Source organism: Oreochromis niloticus, linkage group LG18 (genome assembly GCF_001858045.2).
Source record: "Oreochromis niloticus isolate F11D_XX linkage group LG18, O_niloticus_UMD_NMBU, whole genome shotgun sequence".
NCBI lineage: Eukaryota > Metazoa > Chordata > Actinopteri > Cichliformes > Cichlidae > Oreochromis > Oreochromis niloticus.
Window position 1 is genome coordinate 22,434,104 of NC_031982.2, and position 19,799 is coordinate 22,453,902.

The window sequence follows — 19,799 nt, forward strand, 5'->3', positions numbered from 1 at the left end:
TGTCATATATGTGTCAACTAATAAATGGAAATTAAGTAATGACGTAATTATGCATTATCATTAAAGTGTTTCAAATTTATGCTAAAATCAAGACTTTAAAGTAACTACAGGTGTTACCGTATAATTAAAGAACGCTTAAAATTGATATTTCTGAGGTTAAAAGTGATCTGTGCAATTGCAAAATCTTCTGTGTTTTAATTCTCACAATTTTCTTCATCTTCTGGATCAATATATATATAATTCATAAATCGAGCTTAAATTTACTGTGATCTTTGACTAATTTTTTCCTCCACTAGGTGGTGTAATATATAAAATCATCCCAAGTACTGCAGTTCAGGTCCATCCATTTGGGTTAAGACTCACAGGGTATTTTTACACAGCATCAGACTGTAAAAACAGCACATTATGATTTTTACCCTTTATCATAAGAGACCTAAAGTGACACTAAAACAAAAATAGCTGTCAGTTTACCACACTGAAAAAATAAGAACGGGGGTGGGGGTGAATTTGCAAATACACTTCATGTATATGTGAACATAATTTAGTCTTGTACTTTTCACATATTCTTTAAGGATATTGTAGTTTTGCAAAACATCCTATAGACTCTTCTGCCAACCATCTGGCATTGACCAATCATGAGAGAAAAATGAATATTTCCTGACTGATCATCAGGGGTCCCTGTAGTTTGATGGCAGTCGCTACATAGATAATGGCTAAAGCCCCAGTGATGCATGTCTACAGACTAGTAAGAGACTCTTGACAACCCCCTGTTGCTAGGAAGAAACTGGTGTTTTACAACCATTGGCAAAAACCTCCTTCTGATTTGTGACTTTAGTACCAACAAAGACAAACAAATACATGATCACACTGTCATCAGTATAGCAGAGACTGAAGGTCCCAGAAGCTGCAGGCAGAGTCAGACTTAACCTTGGAGAAAGGTATCAGTACAGCTCATCAGTTCGACAAAATAATCAGAGAGTTATGTGGAAGAACAACAGACTGCATAAAACATAAACTTCTGAAAAGTGAAGCCAATGCTGAAGTGTCTTAAAGCTGCATTTTGTATGGCCACCAGGGGGTGATATTTGTAGTTCTAGTCCTATGTAAGTGAATGAGAAAATGGCTTTCTGACTGATCTCTAAACATTTTCCTGGTGAGTTTGTGTGCTCACATTTTGGGTCATATTGAATGCACTAAGGCCCAGTAGAATAACAAATAAATAAATAAATATCATTTTGAATTATTTTGAATGCAAAGCAAATCTAGTAGTCTGAAATAAGTATAACAGACCCAGTTTTACATGACTATTTATCTTCTGCATTGTCTCAGTCAATGAACTGTCACAGACATTAAACACTAAGATTGTGTCGATGTATTTACTGAACCAAGTGACACAGTTACAATGAGCTTGGGTTGTCAGAAGAACTCATGTAACACTCAACACATCTGACACAATTTCAAAAGAGTTTCAAAAAGTAAAGCACAGAATAAATCAGAATTTAAAAGCGGCACTGATAAAATAATGATGATGAATAATCAGATTTCCTCCTCTAAACTGATGTAATCCAGCTAAAACAAACGTAAAGTCTGTGGATTGTGCAGTATTACACACAAGTTACATAAATTCATGCATATTACCAAAGAGCGGCAGTAAAGAGGTCTGTCTTCTTTTTAATTATATCACAGCTTGACTTGATCTAACTCTTTGAGGCCTAAAACATGAAACATTTGCCAGAAAATTCAAATTTTAAAAAAAACCTGAACCTTCTGACAAAAGTTTGTCAAACTGAAATTGAATATTAATTTGCATATATGAGTTTTTTTTTTTGTTTGTTTGTTTTTTTTGTCTGTCCCATTTGGTTCTTAAGCCGTCAGAATTGTTGTCTGAAGACCAACAAGGATACCAAATGGATTTATTTTGCCAAATGGATCATCATGGCATTGCCGTATTGGTCCATTTGATCAAACTTTGTTGTTATTATTTATTTTATTTTCAGTTGTTACAGATGGGACAGACATGACTGGGGGATAGGAAAGGGAGAAAGAAAGAGAGGAAGGAAAAGAAAAATAGAAGGGAAAAGGGACAGTGAGAAAGGGCACTTATAAAGACAAAGAGAAAGAAAAAAAAAAAAATCTCCTGGATCACCTGTTGAGAGAAAAAGAAGAGAAGACAAGCAAAAAAAACCAAACAAAAACAAAGCAACATACTAAACACAACACCATCACGTTAATCTAGCTGAGTGTGAACAGCAGTAAATACTAAATATTGAAAGTTGTTGTGCAGCACGCAGGACAGACAGCGCACAATGTGCTTTGAAGTAGCAGCTAAGAAAGGTGTAGTTTATGTCTACGAACAGTGAACACCCGTGTGCACACCTGTGTGGATCAACGCGCTTATATACAAAAGGTTTTCCCATGTAACGGTCTGCTAGAGGGTGTGGAGGCCCATAGCCCCGTCCCCCAGGGCATGAAGCAGGCATGGAGGAGATCCAGGCTCCAGACATCCAGAGGACCCAGAGTGCGAGAGCCCAAGGAGTACCACCGGAGGGGCATCCGTGCCACCTTTCTGGGAAGGGCTGAGGAGATCCCCAGACGAGGGGGTCATCCAGTAGCCACGGAGCAGAAGCCAGAGGGGGCTGCACCGGCGTGCCCGCCGGCTCTGCCGGCAGCCAGCTGTGCCAGAGTGAACCGAGTTGCAGGCCCCGAGGCCGGAGGCCCGAGGGCCCCCTTTGCCCCGGAAGAGGCCTGACCAAGCGACAGGCATCGGGCCCCGCCAAGTAGCCACCGGGAGTGAGCCGGTGCATACCTGAGCGCCCAGCCCCGGACACCAAGAACCACCAATGCACCAACCCCTGAGGGCATCAGCTACCAGCAGGGAGTGTGGTGAGGGGAGATAGGCCTCCACACTTGGAGGGCCTGGGAGTACCCAGGGAGGTGGAGTCTAAGACCCGACCTGACATATAGACACAGACAAACAGGCACACACAGACATAAACATGCTTTCCCACCCTCATGCACACATATACAAACACTCAGCACTCACCCAACGTAGGGATAGACATACATAGACATGTACACACAATCATACTCCCCAAACATACTCTATGCCCTGGGTCCAGGTACCCTCGCCCCCAGAGGGGGAAACGGCACCCAGACCCAAGAGATGTGACCCTTTCCCCCGGGGTGGAGGCAAGCAGACCGCCCCAGGCTCCGCAGCAGCAGGGAGGCCAATCGGACAGCCAACACCTCCTCCCAGCCCCCGCCCCGATGGCTAGTAGAGAACGGGGGTGTGTGAAGACCCCATATATGCATATATGAGTTTTAACTTGTATAACATTTGCTACATCTTGCACACTGATGATGTAGAAGTCTCAAAAACACAAAAAAACCCCTCATGATGTGATTTCTCAGCACAGATAACCTTTAATCTTGCAACCTAAAAAGTAGCTTGAAGCCAGACAGAAGTTTTGATGAACTAAGAAAAGACATGTTTCTCTCTGAATGCCTAAAAGTTTGTTGGGGTTATTTCTTCGTGTGTTTTTAGTAGCACGCAAGTCTTTGTTGATACCTCAGTAAAGAGAATAGCCACTTCCTTCTGTTTTCCAGACTTTCTGACAAACTAAGCTAACACTGAGTTTGTCATAAGTCATATTTTTCACAGAGATGGAGAGAATTGAGCCACAAGTTTACAATAGTTAGTACGTGACAAGTGATGAAACTGTGGCTTTGACTGTGGGTTTGTGTGAGCGTATATGAGCCAAGAGATGGCTGTTTGCTATGTCTATTGCTGTTGCGTAAACTACTATTTCCTCATTATTGTTCTGTAGACGTGGCTTATTGTGACACCAGTTTTATTCATCTCCTATGGTTGAAAGCTTACATTCACATCACAGGAATAATTTAGGTGATTTTAATGATTTATTTGAAGTGTTCTTTCACCAGGGTAGAATGATTGCACAGAGTACATCTTTAATTCGGTGCACAGCCACACAGCACTGTTGATGTTGTAACAGCAAACTATACTTTGGCAAATATATGAACAGGTTAAACAGTCAGTAAATACTGAAAGTCATTACTGCAGGCAAATCATCAGCATCAGTCAGATCAGATCACTGTAGTTTATTATTAAACTTAAAGTGCTCTATGAATATGTGAACACTTTAATCACCACTTTTTAAGATGTACTAAAATTGATGAATATTTGGCCTATTTGAAGCCAGGCAACAACAAAAAACTAGGAAAAAAAATGGCAAAAAGTGCAACTTTGTAATTTCAACAATCGAGAATTTGATGGATTCCAATAAACTATTTCATGAAATGAATGTTTGAACAGCATTTTTACTTTTTATTCATTCAGCTGCAACCTCAGTGGTGTTTTAGGATCTGAGAGGAAAGAATAAATATAAAAAAAGAATTCAAACAACAGCTTAGACTGTTGTGCAAATTTTGTAAATAATGTCAGAAAATATAAATAGAGGCCCTTTAGGATTAAATATTAAAATTTAAAGAACAATAAAAGTATTGTAAAATTATTTGCATCCAACAGGCAGAAAAAAGCCCTATAAATCTACATTTATAACTGCAAGTCATCAAGGAAATGTCTGATGGATCTTTCAGGAATAGTGATGTTGCTTTTAAGATTACTGATTGGTTAGTAGGCGGCAACAACCTTCATAGTATAGAAACAGTTGCATACTTTGATCTTTTCGATTTGTTTACTTGTAAGTTTGTGAAAGTAGATGTGAAAGGGTTGTGGCTGCATATTCATAGGCTTTTTACACGTTATGATACCAATTTAAGGGCTTGTAAACAGATCTTGTCATTGTTGAGATAGCATGGATAGCTGTGACATCCTGTCTTCAGTCTTTATGCTACATAATTAAGTTTGTAAGCTGTTTTTCTTTAAATATAGTCTTCCATCTATCATCTAGCAAGAATATAAAGAAACATATTGAAATTAACCTCAACCAAGATTTAAAAAATGGTTTTCACTGTAGTAAAACCACAGCTGTTAATGTCTTTGGGTCACACCTCTTATGCACTCTTATTAATGTAACTAAATTTCATGTTGAGACTGACTTGCATGCTGTGGACATGACTTGCAGTTTCCTGTTAGTAAAAAACCCCAACTGGCAGTCTGTTATTGTCACATCTTTGTCCACAGCGGTTCTAGTGAGCATCGGCTTTCTGTTCATTTAGTTTCTCAGTCATGGACAAAACTGTGCTGCTCCTGCTGTACCTGCAGGTTGTTCTGCTCATCACTGCCTTTCCTTCGGACGCAGCTGGTCAAGTTGTAGTGAAAGGTCCAGATCAGGTAAAAAGATCCGCAACAGCAATCAAACAGGTAGGGATACATAAATATAATAATCTGTCTGAATTTACTACAAATTCCATATTATATTTTGTGGAGAGTAGAACTTTAACAAAAAGATTAATGCCGCAGAAGAGAAAGCTCTCTGTTTTAGGTTGTATCAAGAGACCTGGATAATGTGACTGGCAAATGTGTTTGATTTTGAGTGTATTTTTACTTTTCCATTACGAAATTGGAACGTAGCATCATAATAGGTGTTTGTGCAGTTTTATACTCCCTTAAGTTCATTCTTTGTGTTTGGAAAGATTCATCAGAACTTGAAATTTTTTGGAAAACATGCATGCCGTATCCTCCAAACAAAAGAGGAGGGACCATCAGGCTTGTTATCAGTGCTCAGCGCCAATGGAATTGACACATGTCAACACATGCACATGTCTAAAGCCACCATTACTGCATAAATGTATATACAGGCTTAAGAGCAACAGATGCTCCCAGTCATATGACATATTTTGTCAGGGGGTCCTTTGGATATTTCAGCAAGACATTGCTAAGCCACATACTGCATCTTTGCAATAGCACGGTTACGTGAAACAAGGGCGTAGATTTGGCATGGACAGAAGGGACATGTCCCCACCAATATCCAGCGATTATTGAATTGTCCCCACCAATATGATATCTTTGGGTAAAGAAAAACAAACCCGATAGAAAGAAAAAAACGATCTGTCAACGTCTCATTCACCTAGCGGTGCAGAAAGAGTTAAACTGGAGTCCTACATCATGTGACAAATATGGTCAATGTGATTGGCTGTGCCTTTCAGGGAGCTCTGTTTAGTTTTAGCAGCGGCAAGCTCCTCTCCTCCTGTGCGGACCTGCAAGGAGGAGAGGAGGGTGGCAGCAAAAAGGAAGAACCTGGATATAAGAAAGTATTTTTCAAAGAAACCTGTAAGTTACTTAAAGTCAAGTTCACTCATAAAATGTGTCCGTCATAATAACGTTACAGGCTCTGCTAGGCTTTGGCCCACATCAGTCTAAAAGTGTATGTAACCATGAATAACGTGTTTTGAAAACTAACTGCACAACAGGCAGCACTATTAGTTCTCTCAGTCTCAGAGTAGCATTTCTAATTTTGATTGAAACTGTCAGAGAAAACGGCAGCCTCGAGCAAGCCAGGATATTAGTTTACAGAGGCTGTACCATGTCCACCAGAAAAGACTGGACAGTATAGATGTAAAACAAACATACCAGCAGTTTATCTCAGTTAACGAGAGGAGAAAGCATGTGTTTGGCTCCTTCACATAGTGGACATTGAGTTGTTGTGTGGGGCACCAGTAGTCCATGTCTGTTGCTGTAACAGTAGTTCATGTTTAGAATAAAAAAAATCCCAGCTCACTGACTTGATCGGGGCAATAGTGCCTAAAATGTTGCATAATTCTGCTGAGAGTTCTTTTACTTTGTGCTAATCTTAGATGAGTAGTTTTATGGACAAAAACCACCAGGTCATTCAGTGTTCCCTCAGTGCTAATGTATCAGAGATGTTGGTGTACTATAACTGAAGTAATGTTGTTAAGTCCTTAAAGTCATATTCTTTCATTGTCATGACTGTGTTTGAAGCTATTTTTATTTTTGTATGATACCTGATTTATATGGAATATGGCTGAAGTAAACTAAAGTCCAAAATAGTTAGTCAGTCATTTGTTTAATAGTAATTTAACATTATATAATTCACATATAAAACTATGAATTGTCATTTTAAATGGTTTAAAAGCATGTAGAATAGCATATGTAGGCAAGTATATTTCTCCTTTTTTATCAAGAAGCAAAGACAAAAAGGAAAAAAAAAAATGAAACAGGGCAGGGTTCGGTGGTTGAATCATCCGTCCCCACCAATGCCAAAACCAAATCTATGCCCTTGGTTTTAAGCCTGTGATTTTACACTTAAAAACATGGTATGACCATAAAAGCAAAGTCCGGGTGCCTAACTGGCCTGTCTGCAGTCCAGACCTTTCACCAACTGAAAACTAAGTCCACTGTGAAACAAGAAATACAACTGTCACGTACAGCTGTGTGGCAGGAAGAGGTTGGACCCAAAAGCAGGACTCGAAAACAGAGGTGTAAACTAAAACAAGAAGCTTTATTGCTGCATAAAAATATTCAAAAATAAAAGCACTAACAACTGAAAACTCTGAAACTAGTAACAAAACAAGAAATAAACAATTAGGGAATACCAATAGAAACTAACTGGTCAAACTAGGAACACACGAGAGACTACACAGCTAGCAGGGACAATGTGACAATGAGCAGAGCGCGACTGAAGATTTAAATACACACAGGATAACGAGGGGATGGGCAACAGGTGGGAACACAGGAGGAACAAATCAGAGACAATGGCTGTATCCCAATTCAGGGTCTGCAGCCTTAAAGTACGCAGCCTCAACGGTCTTCAAGGGCCGCGTACTCAAAGACCGCTAAGGCTGGAAGTGTGAGGCTTGTGAAATGGGACGGTCTAGCCTCCGTCGCGCTGCCCAGGTTGCCTAGCAACCATGATAGCTGGAAACGTGTGGTTGACAGAAATGAAGGAGAACATATTTTGTTCATTTGTTTGTTTGTTTCTACACGAGCTTTGTGTGATTTAATGAGTATCTGAGGCTGAGACCACAGGACTGTAAAACATGATTGTTGGCCTTCATATCTGTACTGAACAGTCATATAAGATTAGCTAGTAAATAACAATTAGTTAACGTTGTTCATGAGACTAAAGTCAGTGTAAATATGATATGGCCAATATTATAGTTATTATATTAATCATTATTAGTTATTACAGCAGTGAGTTTGAAGTCTCAAATCAAATCACTTTTATTGTCACATCACATGTGCAGGTACACTGGTACAGCACATGTGAGTGAAATTCATGTGAGTGAACTCTGTGTCAAATACTGAGCTTCAGTAAAGATTCAAGTTGCAGTTATTTATATTTCCTATCACCTTAAATCTTCACTCAAAGACAAGTATCTCTGACAGTGTATATATAGGTGTATTATATATAAGAGACAAATGTTGTTCCTTCAGTATGTTGGCATTACTAAATTTGGCTCAATGCTTACATATATGTGTAAAAAGCAAATGTACGAGCTGTGATAACTGTTTCTGATAGAATGAAGATCAGACTGATATATGAAATATTCCTTTATTGGGTGAGAAAATCAGACCATGTCATAACTGCTTTAAGTCATACAGAATAGATATCAGAGCCTTAAACAGGCTGACTTCTGCTAAATGGGTCAAACTGGGCAGAAAGTCTACAAACACATAACATCCTTATAGAATATGATGTAACACTATAGATCAACTTACCTCAGAATATATAAAGCATATAAACAATTACAGCAATATGATGCAACAAACACAGCAGTACTACTAATCCAAAATACTCAAAGCTTCATAGAACTGAAACAAACATTTATTTTTAGTTCCATTCTGCTGCTGATACATACTTTAGGTTTCTGAATATTAAACTTGTTGCTGCCTTTCATAGTGTGTAACTTGAAGGCCCTGAGTACTTTCTCCCACACTGAAAACACTGGAGTGATAACATTATTTGAACATTACCTAATAAGACTGATTCAGGACAGATAATTAGTTATTTTAAACTTTCCTAGCAGTCCTTCACAAACAGGGAACAGTCTGTCTATTCTCAACATCTGTCAGCTGCTGCTGGCTCTTCCTCCTCCTCTTCCTCACACAGTGCTGAGTTTGTCCTGGTGGATCATCAGGGGTGCAAAGCCTCACAGATGATGTGCAGCAGTGGGTCCCTCAGTCTGTCCTCACTCTGGACACTTGCAGTTGGCACACATGGAAATCAAATGTGTGATAAGCTGCAGGATTCAAACACAAGTCTAACTTATTAATACATGTTCATACTTTTATTCCACAAGAGAAAGAAACAGAGAGAGAGTGCAGGACAGACAGACAGGTGACAGTCTCAGGTGTACACACTGCTACAAAACAGCACAAGAGAAGGAGGATTTAGTGTTTGTGTTATTACGAGTGCTAAACAAGAAGAGTTCCCAGATGGTACAGTGGACACATGTGTGACTCCTGTGATTAAAGCATCTTTCTTTCAGCTTAACGAGTGAACCGTCAGCTCGTTCAAACACACGTTAAAGTCCGTTTGGCTCGACACCACCGAACAGAGGCAGCAATATAACATAGCTAACATTAACAGTGCAGTGAATCCTGCTTGTGCCGTGATATTCAGGACTGCAAAGCGAGCAGCATCACTGACTTTCAGCTTGTTGTGTTTGTGGATATATGACTGACTTTAATTATGCATAAAATCATCACATTCTATGTAATATTAAGGTCAACTATATATATATGTTAAAGTAAAGGCTTTAAAACCAAGTAAACGCTGAAAGTATAAACATCGCTAATGTCACATAACTTTGCCGACATGTGGCCAACAGTAATGTTTTAATGTTCTTTATTATTAAACATTTGAACATAAATAAGTGGCATATTATTCAGTACTTACTTTAAACAGTTTACTCTTCGGCCGCTCCGCGTCTGCCGTCTGCGGCAAAATTATCCACACCGACTGCCGCGCTATGAATTGTGGGATATGTTGGGCCACGAAGTCTACACTGCCACAGCCTTAAAATTCAGGGAAATGAAGGACGCATTTGAGGGCCGCATTTCGAGCAGCCTTTGAATTGGGACAGCCTTTGGCGCGTCGCGGTGACATAATCGGCCTTAAAATGCGGCCATTAAGGCTGCAGACCCTGAATTGGGATACAGCCAATAAGACGGGGGAAGAAAAACTGAGCAAAATGCACGAGAGACCAGGACTACCAAAATAAAACAGGAAACACAACACAGAGCCAGACAGTGAGACAGCGATGGAGACATGATGGGCTGGGGAGAACACAGATGAGACAAGGACACAAAAGGAAACAGACTAAATGAACAAGTAACTAAGAACTCGTTACTTGTACCAAAATGGTACATTTTCTCAGTTTAAACATTTGATCTGTGAGATTTGCAATTTATAGCCTTCTGTTTTTATTTTATTTATTTTTTTTATTTTTTATTTTTTACACAGGATCACAATTTTTCAAACTCCTTCTAGACTCTGTATATCACAGGTGTCGAACTCCAGGCCTCGAGGGCCGGTGTCCTGCAGGTTTTAGATGTGTTCTTGAGCAAACACAGCTGATTTAAATTGCTAAATTACCTCCTCAACATGTCTTGAAGTTCTCCAGAGGCCTGGTAATGAGCTAATCATTTGATTCAGGTGTGTTGGCCCAGGGTGTTATCTAAAACCTGCAGGACACTGGCCCTCGAGGCCTGGAGTTCGACACCTGTGCTGTATATTAATCTATAAATGTCATGACCATGATTTCTTTATACAGTAACAACGTGTCTATATTTTACATGTTGATTTTAATTTATCATCATTGCATAAAAACGCAATATTCATGTCGTTTCATCATAGGTGGCAAACAGGACGGTCAACCCATCAAAGAAAAAAATACAGAAGAGAAAGAGACCTGGAATGTGGGGCCCATTGGTAAATTCTTTTGTTATTTACATTTTCTTTATTTCCTGCTGTTACAGAACAGCAACTTGATAAACACTGAATCATCTTGTGAATTATCCTTCTGTTTCCAAAGCTTTCATATTACAGAAAACAATAATGGATTGCAAAGCCCATGTTTTCTTTATAAAGAAAAAGCTGGTCCTGTTACTATGATCACTATTGCAATTTTTTTTTTTTTTTTTTATTTCAAGCACATAGATATTTAGAGCTAAAGCACAGCGAAGACTGTTTTATCAACTACTTTTTCATTTCTATTTCTCTGCAGGGCCAGTAGTTTACCCATCATACATTGCTGCAACCAGAAACTCCTTCCTGCATTTTTCCATTGACCTGGGTGCTTCAATAATCAACGCATATAAACTATCAAAACAACAGATTCTCTGCAAACATGTTGCAACATTGCAGTTGGTGCAGCGGTCACCTCGCATACATGACCAAAATAGACAGATGTTTGAGCCAGCTCACTAGATTTCTCTGAAAAGTCAGAAATTAAACACAAATAACATTTAACCACTAAAACTAATTTCGGAAGTAAATATAAGGCTGAGTATTAGGGCCACATTAGGAAAATAAAATATTTTGATCGATTTGAGAATAAAGTCAAACTTTCAAGATTAAATTTGAAAATCTATTTTGAGCAAAGCATCGAAATGTTGTTGTTTCAAGACAAACTGCCATGTTTCTTATACCCTATACAAAATGCCTTGTGTAGATGAATTAGCTATTTCAAATTGTACAAATCCACTCTTCCAAGTTTGTGTGTTTCCGTCTGACCAGATGCAGCTTTCTGCACCATCATTTCAACGTCCTTTTACTTATCACCATAATATGTTTGTGTGCTAAAAGAAAAATCATTTCCTTCCTTGTTACTTAAGCCAATTCTGAAGTGCAATTTCACTCAGAGGGTACAGCAACCATGGCTGATTGTAATTCTATTTTGTTTCAAGACAATGTTATTCTCAAAATGATCATTAATATTTTTTTATCTTTATGTGGCCCTAATACTAGTTTGTATAAATAACCTTGGCATCTTAATTTTTTTTAAAACTCCTAAAGCACTTAACTGTTTTCAGGTTTTTTTGGTAAAACTATGAATTTGAAAAATCGTAGATAACAACAATAATTATTTTTATGTTATAAAAATGTATAAACATTGCATGTTGGAGGATTAACCACAGGAACATAAAAAGTGGTTTTGGTAAACCTTCCACTGGATAGTAATAATAATTTTGTTAAGTACTGCATGTGCTGAGTATAAACTGGACTAATAAAATATTTAATGCACTTCACATTTGTGTGAATTAGACTGATATTCTGAAAAGAAGCTGTGTAGTAAATTGTAAGATTATCAGATGATGACAAATAAAAAGATAAGATGGTGTTAAACACAGTGCCAGAAAATCAGATGAGTGAGTGTAAAATGTACTGATTGACACCGTGTTTGTTATTCTAGATGAATATTTGCTTCTCCTTCAAACCCCTGACTCACTGACTTTGAATAACTGTAAAACTTCCACATGTCTTCTGAAAATTTTATTCAGTAACTTACTGACTTACCTGTGTTGGTTTTAAGACAGTGAAAGAAGATTTTTCTAATCACTGTATTTTACCAAAAAAAAAAAAAGTTTGATCAGACAATCTGTTCTTGCACTGAGTATGCAACATCAAAACACAAGACGCTTTTCTATATGCAATAAAATCCCTATTTTCTTTGTAACACTGACTGAAACTGTCAATCCTTTTCGAGCAGAGGCACAGTCACATCACTGTCTCACTGGGCTCTTCCCAATATTACACAGTATGTAACTGGTGGTCACAAGCAAACACTACAAAATAAGACTTCTGTTGCCCAGAACATGAACACTTAAAAGCACTTCAGTCTTAGTTTAGTAGTTTCAGTATCAAAAACAGCATTTGTCACACTGCCAGTGTACTTCAATGTAGTTCATTTATTGGAGGTAAAAACTACTGAATGTGATATTCCTTTGTTTAAATCATCCTTTATACAAAAAACGTAAACTTCTACACTTTAATACCATCAGTGACACAAAAATATTAGAACTGCAAGCACAAATGTATTCAGTAGACCATTGGATGAGGAGTGAGGGGTGATCAGAGGCAATAGGTGTTCTGACTCATCAGTAGGTTGGCTCCAGATCAAAGAGTGTAAGCCTGTTTGCTGTGAGGTGCACATTATTTGAAATTAGACAAATTTAAGTACGACTTTATCCTACTATAAAATTAGCCTATGCAGAGGGAAAATTTACAGCTCAGCAGCATTTTAAAGGGATCACCTGATGCCTCCACTTTGACGCCAAAGATTCAAACACAAACAAAACTTAAACTGTGACTGAACAAAAACTGTAAATGACATTAAAAAAATCAAAACAAGTTTAATAGTTCAATAATTTTGTAGGTAAGTTTGAATAGTGTCTATAGCTGAAAGTATGTGGAAGAAGTTACAACCACAGCTTTCAACTCAGTTGCCCAAATAACTATTGTTGTGTGGATGCTTTAAGGCATCCACACTATTGAGTTCCTGTTTCTCTTTATTGTGTGGATGCTTTAAGCATCCACACTATTGAGTTCCTGTTTCTCTTTATTCTTTATACTTTATTATTCTAGTTGCCACTTTTTCACTTTTTTTGGCACTTAACTACTTCCACAATTTTCAGCCGATTTTCACCGTTCAAACTCTAAACTATTCTGCTATTTCTGCTAATGATCGCTATATATTTTGGTGTTTATTACTATTATACTTTTTAAAATATTCCACTTTTTTCCTTTAATTTGTCCCATTGAAATGAATGGGAAACTTCTGCAATTCTGCTAAATTTTGCTTGTTTTTGAAACTTAACTACTTTTTCATACTTTCACCTAGAACAACCATTCAAACTTTAAAATGTTCTCAAATTATTGAGCTATTCAGGAATAAATCAGCTTTTTCAAATCTTTTACCATTTTATTTTTATCCCTCTTAAAGTTTTGAGTTGCAAAATTGTGATTTTTCAGAAAATACATGCGTTGTTATGGTTGCTATGCACTTGGCTTTCAGTGTGCCACTGTAGGTTTCGCAGTCTTCTCTTCATGTCCGAACAACTTCTTGCTACTTGCTCAATTTTCACTCAACTTCCACAAATTATACATCAAAACGTAGGTATTTTTGCTGGCTTTCAGAAAATGTCACCATCATTGTTGTGAGATTTATAGAATTTTGGCAAATCTCCTCAGACCAACACAAACTCTGAAAACTCTCCATAGAAAGTCAATGGAGAGTTTGTTCAAAATCACCGCTTGATATCTGTACTGAGAGGCATATTCGAATCGTCATATCTCCTTAATGAAGCGAAGTTAAAACATGAGGCTTGTCCCAGTATATCTTCAGACACTCCTGACGCTCACAATTCAAGAATTTTTTTCTCCCCTATTACCGTTCTGAGATGAGTTACACTTGTTTGAGGGTAGGAAATTCGTCCTTCGCTCAGATTTCTTCAGATTTCAAACTCTGGAAATGAGGCAATTTTTTCTCTCGTCATATCTTTTTCATAGATTTCCACAAAGACCTGAAAATTTCCATGATTGTTCACCAAAGCCTGCTGTCTCTTACGGTGAAAGAATTATATCGATACTCCAAATAGATTTAGAGTTAGAAAGCGTTGTTTGAGGGCAGGTCAAGGCAGTTTTTGCTTCGCCTCTACTCAGTTATGGTGCATTACAAGTCAAATATCTTTAATAATTCATATTTTTATGATAAATTGTTAACACTTGAAGATTCCCCCATCTCTTCTGAACAAAACGGTGTAAGAATGACCGTTCTAGCCCCTATGGTTAGGAAATTATGGCCATTTGTTTGAGAGGAATCCTCACTATGAGAAATACACTGCAGAAATCCTGTGTCTCTCTGTGCTGAGTGTGTGTAAAAACGGCTGCACCTGTTTTGGCGGGAAAAAGTACACAGCCTCTCTGATTGGTGGATTCAAATTTAGCAGCTCCCAGGCTGCTTGACTGACCTAGAAACTTGCTCCTCTCTCCCTGTGTGTGTGTGTGTGTGTGTGTGTGTGTGTGTGTGTGACAGAGAGAGAGAGAGAGAGAGAGAGAGAAAGCCTTTTTATGGGAGCATCTTATTGTATGATTTAAATTCAATATATTTAGACTGGTTGACTGAATTTGATCCTGTGTGTGTCTCTCTGTGCATGTGTGTTTCCATATGTGTCCATATTTGTGATTGTGTGGCTGTTATATTTTTTTTTTTTAACAATTATATTTGAGGGATCCTTAGCATGTTCAGCATTTTTTCAGCTGTCCATTTTGCTTTTCCAATTTTTCTGTTTAAGTTATTACTATTGTGCTGAGTCATACTATTTCTGCTATTTTATAAGATTTGTGCTAAATATAGTTTTTCTACCAAATCATAGTACAGTATTTTTGCTTTTTATAGGATTTTTATAGGATATTTATATTGCTTAATATAATATTTCTGCTTTTTATAGGATTTGTGCTTAATATAGTATTTTTGCTTTTTATAGGATTTGTGCTTAATACAGTATTTCTGCTAAATGTAGTATTTATGCTTAATCATACTATTTCTATATATTTTTGCCAGGTCCTCTGTGAGGACTGAGACATTCAAATTTACATATCAGGGCCTGCACGGCTTCCCAGCCAGCCAATCATATCTGAGGTCTGCCGTTTCTTCTCTCGTCATATCTTAGCGACGGATGTACAAAGAGCAATGAAAATCGCAGTCAAAGTACACCAAAGTCCGCTGATTCGCCCAGTACAAGAATTATGCTTCTAGTCCACCTAGTTTTTGAGTTACACAACGTTTTGTAACTCCAAAAAACGGCGCTCTTTGCCTCTCACCGCGATCTAATTCTGACTGCTCATCACCCTGTTTTCCAGGCGCTCATTCTCTTTCCCAGTGGCACAGTTTGTAATGACACAGGTCTGCAACCCAAAGGTCGTGGGTTCAATTCCACCTTGGTCAACATGTTTTTTTCCCTACAAATTAATACACTGTCACAGACCAGTAATTCATATTGATCATTTATTACAATTCTGCAAACTTTTATGATTTTACCAGCTTTTCTAATATGGACCTCACATTCTTGTTAACACTTCATGGCACAAATACTGTTCCCTTTAGGCTCTGTGTATGTGTGTGTGTATCAATATTTCTCCCATTTTAAAGTATTACTCCTCCATAATTGTATTTCTGTTAAATCAAAGTACTTTTACTACATCTTAGTACTTCTGCTCAATCATAGTATTTTGCCAAATCATGGTTTTTGTGCCAAATCATAATATTTGTGTTATGTTATAGTATTACTACTAAGTGGAGGAATTTCTGTCATGTTACAGTATATGTGCTGATTACAGTATTTCTGCTAAATCATAGTATTTCTACTATATTATATTTTTCTTTCTAAATATAGCATTTCTGCTATATAATCGTATTTCTGCTACCTACACATACGGATCAGTATCTAAGGTTTGACTCTTATCATCCACTGGAGCACAAACTGGGTGTCATCAGGACGCTACAACACAGAGCGAACACCATCCCCACAGACACAGCGGCCAGGGAGGCAGAAGAACAGCACATCAAGAAGGCCCTGAGTTAATGTGGCTATCCCAGCTGGACTTTTGTCAAACCTGGAAAGACACACAAAGAAAGCTCCAGCCGATCCAGGAGAGAAGGACAACCGCTGCCCAGGCGAAAACCTGTAGTGATCCCATATGTGTCAGGAGTATCGGAGCAGTTGAGACGCATTTTTTCGAAACACCGGGTCTCTGTGGCTTTTAAACCCCAAAACACGCTGTGCCAAAAACTGGTCCACCCCAAGGATCGGGTCCCCCGACACAAACAGAGTAACATAGTGTACGCTGTTAAGTGCCAGGAGGATTGCCAGGATTTATACATCGGGGAAACCAAACAACCTCTGGCGAAGCGGATGGCACAACACAGAAGAGCTACCTCGTCAGGCCAGGACTCTGCAGTCTATTTACACCTACAGGCCAGTGGACACTCTTTCAACGATGAGGATGTACACATCCTGGACAGGGAAGAACGCTGGTTTGAGCGCGGAGTCAAGGAGGCCATTTACGTGAAAAGGGAAAGACCATCTCTGAATCGAGGAGGGGGCCTAAGGGTACATCTTTCGCCATCTTACAATGCTGTGATTGCAGCCATTCCCCAACTCTCTGTGAATGGGACTCATGGCCATTGATCATTGGTCTTTGATCAGTGGGTTTTGGTCAGTGATTGTTGATCAATGGTCATGGGAATTTGCATAATTATGATTAAGGAACTGACCTCACAGCCCATTGTTCCTTCTGTGGGCTGCTTTCAGTCATTATGCAAATGTCCTGTTTATAAGGTTTGGGGAAACCTGCAGTCACTTGGATGAGTGACGAAACGTTTCTCCCACAAAACGCTACGTCCAGATGAACAGATTCAACTTTTGGAGGTATTTCTGCTATGTTATAATATTTGTGCTAAACCAGAGTATTTCTGCTGAAACATAGTATTTCTGCCAAATGATAGTATTTCTGTCAAATTACAGTATTTGTGCTAAAACATAGTATTCATTTAAAATTACAATATTCATAGTTCATCACAGTGTCTCTGGTAAATCACAGTATTTCTGCTATGTTGTACTATTTTTGTAAATCATAGTGTTTCTGTAATGTTTAAGTATTTTTGGCTAAATATATTCTTTCTGTTATCTTATACTATTTCTCCTAAATTCTTGTATTTTTGAGAAGATATCATGTTTCTGGTAAGTTACAATATTTCTGCAAAGTTCTGCTATGCTATTGTATTTCTGCCAAGTATTATGTTTCCTCTAAGATATTACAGTTCTGCTAAGTTACTGCATTTTAGCAAAGTTCCTTTGCTTCTGCAAAGTTTTTACAATTTCTGCAACTTTTCAGCTTTTTCAGCTAGTTTCAGCAGACAGCTTCAGCTTTAAAGCATCCACACTGCATTTTCGCAGGAAATGCAAATTTTTCTAGTTATCTTTAAGTTTCATGCCGATAACAGCTTGCATGGTGTGGTGATGACTTGCCTAGTAGTGAAAAAAAAGCTGCAAAAGCAGAGTATATCACATTCACAGTGGGTTGATAAATATGAAAATCAAAACGTACAGACGTCATTAGTCGCCATATGTGTCGCATTTCATTAAGACTGGCTCACTGGTTAAGGGGGAGATAGGATGCATACGCACGTACATACATACACTATGATCATAATAGTAAGTATATAGTAACCAAAAAATAGTTAAGTCCAAAATGTATTTTTTCCCATTGCATTCCTGCTTTGTTTTGTTTTGTGTGTGGGGTTTTTTTTTTTTAAAGTTGAGCAGTGTCAATTGCCTAGCCAGTGCTAACACTGGCTAACTCAGTGGTTCCCGAACTTTTTTTGCTAGCCCCCCCTTTGTTTTACAAAAAACATCTTGCCCGCCCCCAAACACATCCTCCAGCCACACACACCCATATTTTGTTTTCAAACTCCCATGCAGTTTATTTCACACCTGAAACAATTAGTAAACAATTAAACAAAAGTAAACTGCAATAAATTACAGGTGGCAATAAAATAAACTACTAACTCTTACGCTACATCCACACCTACACGGGTATTTTTGACAACGCAGCTTTTTCTTTCGTCCACACGTAAACGGCTTTTCGAATCACCGAAAACAGAGATTTTTTCCGTAATTTGGACAGGGGGAACAAATTGTGGCAGGATCAGCCTGATATTATTTGTATCCCACTGTAACTTTACTGTATAAAGAGCTAACATCTCTAAAATGTCAGGAGTAGTTAGTCATTTTAAGAAGTCTTTGTGAACTAAAAATCAAGAATGTGGGTTTCTGTTTGTCCGTGATGTGGACAGCCCAGCGCGTGCTTCCGACGCAGGGGAAACAAATTCTGTCAGGGAGACCTACCTTGGCACTTGTGCAGTTGACGCCAAAGGCAGGATATGCGTCATCATATTGTGACGACCGCAGGTTAGTAGAGCTGAACTGGCTAAACTGCTCACTAGCTAAAACGGCTAGCGGGGCGCTAGCAGCTATCACTGATCTTCCGCCACGAATGGAGAGCGCTCGTGTCCCATACACCGCGCGACCCCGAGCGTCTCAACAGCAGGCTTATAATCCCCAAAGGATCCAGCAGGAGGCAGTAGTGGTTCACACCAGTCGTTTATTTACCATCTTTTCTTTTCTCAACAACAACTGTAACGCTGCTGACACTGAACCCCTATCTCGCTCCCACCACATGGAGTCGCGGTGTCAGCCAACCATGCCAATTCAACCCGCTCCACAGAATACACATCAACTCCACTGTGGCTTACATTACATAACACTAACACAACATGCGAATCAACACATAGGAACTAGCAGGACGATAGAGAACTCAGACAACACAATACCCAGAATGCACCTGGCTAACAACCCCAGCCAGGTCATTACACAGCCCCCCCCCAAGAGGTTTAGTGTCCCCACAACCTTAACTGTCCACTCTGTAGTCCAGCAAATGTCCGGGCCGGCGTCGAGTACGCTTCGGCCTTGCCTGGGAATCCATGCCGCCCCCATTCGGGCCGGGCGTAGGGGGCAAGGGGTCCCCAGGCTGCACACCAGTCTGTGGGTTGGGGGCAAGCGGATGGTATGGCGCCAGCCGGTCCTTGTGTAGCACCACCCGCCTTCCCCGCCCCGGCATCCGGACTCGGAAGACCACCTCCGATAGCTGTTCCAGGATCTCGCCCGGGCCTTGCCAGTGGCTCATGAGCTTGGGGGTCAGCCCCCGCTTCGTCTGGGGGCGGAACACCCAGACCCGATCTCCGGCCCCCAGCATAGTGCCATGCGCACGGGTATCGTACGCCCGTTTCTG

The 19,799-nt window shown here is 39.2% G+C and overlaps 1 long non-coding RNA gene and 1 pseudogene across 1 annotated transcript; one reads left to right on the top strand and one right to left on the bottom strand.

The window, feature by feature from the left end:
• LOC109195478 (leucine-rich repeat LGI family member 2-like) overlaps positions 1–19,799 on the bottom strand; it is a 401,007-nt pseudogene that overhangs the window by 170,268 nt on the left and 210,940 nt on the right.
• Positions 5,102–12,624, top strand: LOC109195480 (uncharacterized). Its single transcript, XR_002057080.1, has 3 exons — positions 5,102–5,344; positions 10,803–10,877; positions 11,173–12,624. It is a non-coding gene; the product is annotated as an uncharacterized LOC109195480 (long non-coding RNA).